Source organism: Theobroma cacao, chromosome 5 (genome assembly GCF_000208745.1).
Source record: "Theobroma cacao cultivar B97-61/B2 chromosome 5, Criollo_cocoa_genome_V2, whole genome shotgun sequence".
Classification (NCBI taxonomy): Eukaryota; Viridiplantae; Streptophyta; class Magnoliopsida; order Malvales; family Malvaceae; genus Theobroma; species Theobroma cacao.
The window spans coordinates 22,511,246-22,514,841 of NC_030854.1; positions in this window are offsets into that span (position 1 = coordinate 22,511,246).

The window sequence follows — 3,596 nt, forward strand, 5'->3', positions numbered from 1 at the left end:
GAGGACAGAAATACATAGAATGACCCATCTTATGATAGCAAATGCATCAATGTGATGCACCATGTTTCTTATTTTCTTTTTAAAAGAAAGTTTTTATCTTTGTCTCTCTTAATGTCCTATCACATCCTTAGCCTTCTTTGTCGAAGAAAGCTTTTTGAGTTTCAAGCATCTAATTTAGCTTTTGTGAGCTCATATTCCATTTAGAGAATGATTCATTTAATTGCTTTTTTTTTTTCAAGACATTCATTTCATTCTCTAAACTGTTTACTTTGTTGTCTAGCTCAAATTTAATTTTATTCATGCAATCATTTTCTACCTTAAGCTTAGAAATGACCTTTTATATTTCAAAGTCATGTGCTCAAATTCAAATGCCAACTCATCATATGCATCTTGAAGCTTATAAAATGAATATGCATTATCATTATAATTATATGCATAATAGGCAATGTTTGGGGAACATACGTTGGAGCTTTAAACTCCCATGAAGTATAAGTTCGCAGTTTCCTCTTCCTCTTCATCTTGGGATTCATCACTGTCACTCCATGTAGCAACCATTACTTTCTTCTTGAATTTTTTTTTTTTATAATTTGGGGAGGAGGGATTCGAACCCTGCTCTTTAGGTAGGGGGATTATGCACCAACCAATGAGACAAATGCTCGAGTGCTACTTTTTTCTTGAAATTTCTTTGATGACTTCTCTTAAATTTTGGACATTTGTATTTGGTGTGACTAGGTCTTTTGCTTTCATAACAAATGATGTGGTCTTTCCATTTTCATTTTTTGGAATGTCTCGTTGATAACTTTATTATATAGACTTATTTTCCACATTTTGATTGCTAAAAATAGCTAAATCTTTGTGTTTTTAAGTTAACTTTAGGCAATTTTTATGTTTTTCGTTATTAAGTTTAATACATGTCAAACTACTTTAATTTGAGTAATTTTAGATCATTTTCATGTTAAAAGTCCTAAATTGAGCCATCACTGTTTTAGTCTTTGTTTTGATGGTTCTCAAATGTGTAAAAATTCTTGAAAGTGAACTGCACAAGGATGGCTATGTGTAGATTTTTATTAAACATGCTACGGTATTTTGGGCATAACTTGCACTATAGAAGGTCGATTAATGAATTTATTAAACTACTGAAAAGTTAAGAGGAAGGGCTACAACTTTAATGTTTAACACTTTGCCCAGTTCCAATTGGATCATGATTAAAAACCTTGTTGACGTTGGAGCACTGCAGTAATTTGCACAAGGGAAAAACAGAGGACTCAGCTCTACGACCTTGAATGGCCAACGCTAAAACGCTGGAATTCAAAGAGCACCAAAACAGAATGGTTGGCACTAATGCATCTATTTTTTTTCTCTTTGTATTTTGGGTTTTAATTGTTTAAGGTGTTTTAATAGTTTATAAATAGATCTTTTTTGGTAGAGAACTGAAGAAGGACTGCGTAGTAGCTTTTTCAAAGAAACTAATAAGAAAGCAAGAGAAGTGAAGATTGGATTCAATAGAAAACTTTTTCTCCCTCTATTTTTGTTATATGTTTTTCTTTTGCTGTGAACATGAATTGTTTTAATGAAATTATTTTGTTTGCTTCAGTTATCATGAGCTAAACTATTTTTCTAGGATTGTGGTGAATTTCAACATATAATCTGAATATTTGTTTCTCTTTTATTTATTATAAATGGGTATAGTTATGTTTAATCAAATCTATTTGTAAAGCTTTTGATTGTCTAGACAACAATTGAATGATTTGTGAATCTGAATGAGACTCGATAAAGTAATTTTATATTAGACTAAGTTTTAAATAATGTATGTTCACGTCACTTAAAGAATAGGTGATCTGATTCGCAATTAGGGTAGACATACGCCTAAATGTCATACATAGTCAAATTAGAACATTAGCTTAATGAATCATATTTAATTGAATACTATAGACATATAGTGACTCAATTAAGTTTAGGTATTTGTACAAGCATCTCGACAGAGACTTGTGCATAAGTTTGGATTCTAGGCTAGCATAACCATTTATGACTATGAATATTAAGATACACGAATGTCAGATAAAATGTTGAATAAAACCATAATCTTAGGTTTTAATTTATTACCTTTCTAATAAATTTTTGGTTTTTGTTTATTAGTTTAGTGTTTAATTAAATTTAGTTATAATTGATTTTTTTACAAAATCGAATTACTTGAATAAGATTAATTTGGCATAATTTTAGTACTTAGTAAAAAATTAAGAGCAAATCCCTGTGGTATATGATTTTGGACTTACTTTCTATATTACTTGTTTGATACGTATATTTACGTGTATTAAATTGACAATAAGTTTTGATGCTGTTGCCGGGAATTTGTGTTTTTTATTTATTTTTCTAATATTAATATTTAATAGATTAGTCTTAATTCGAGTTTTTTTTCTTTGTTTTTCAAGTTCATTTCATCATTGTATGAGAAGAACAAAAAGCTTGGAGATTGTATCTTGTGATTCAAAGACTAAAAGAACATTCCAAAGACTACAATGAGAAAATCAACAAGTTTTTGCTCAAACTAATACAATGGTTGATCGATAGGTTGAGTAGCAAGTCCAAGAAGGAGTAGGGGAAGAGAATCGTTGCTTCAGGGATTATGATGTTCCATTGGTACAACGACTTTTTTCAAGCATTCATAGGCCAGCTATTCAAGCTAACAATTTTGAGATTAAGTCGAACATCATCTCTTAGTATGAGTCTTGCAAGCTAATCTCTGGTTATATGAGAATTACATTTTGAGTTATTCATGTATGATACTTTATTAAATATAATAATTATGAGATAGTTCTTTATCCATAAGTTTGTGATTTAATTACTTTTTGCACTTATGTAGATAAAGCCCATGGAACTATATATGCCTTGCAAAAGAATTGGATTGGAATACAATTATGAGATCCTTATGCATCAAAGCATAGTTCCTAAAAGTTCTTGATCATTGTATTATTGAGACAGGGCATCAATAATTCTCAAAGGTCGGCACATGCTATTTTTCTTACTTGTGAAGTAAGTAACGACTCTTATAGGTTGAAGTATAGAGATACTTGAAACTAGCATATGGATGCTTGCCATAGGAGAGCTAGTTCACTGAACATGACTTGCCATGAGAATGCATTTGGTACCTCACTCAAGTGTCTATGCAATACTTCTCATGTGTCAGTTGTGTAACTACTCCTTAAACTTGAGACACTAGGTTGTCTTATATGTGGAGTACTATGGTTTGATTTCATCCTTACGGATGCCTAACCAAGGATGCCAAAACAAGATGTTTTTGGGTATAGTATGAAGCATATGAAGGCAAAGAATGGTCAAGATAGGAATCATCACCCTAAGTGATTTAAAGGGAAATATCTCATTTATTCTTAGTTGACACTAGCTTAATCAAATCCTTGGCCAAGGTGATTAGAGATTATGAAATAAGTTTCATAAGTCTCCATAAAGCTAATGATCTAATTGCAGAACTTTCAAAAAAAAATGATCTAACTGCAGGAACAAATATGGAGATCAATAAGAGTAAGCATTACACCATGCTTTTATCAGCATGGAGATATATAATGAGTGAATGAATTACA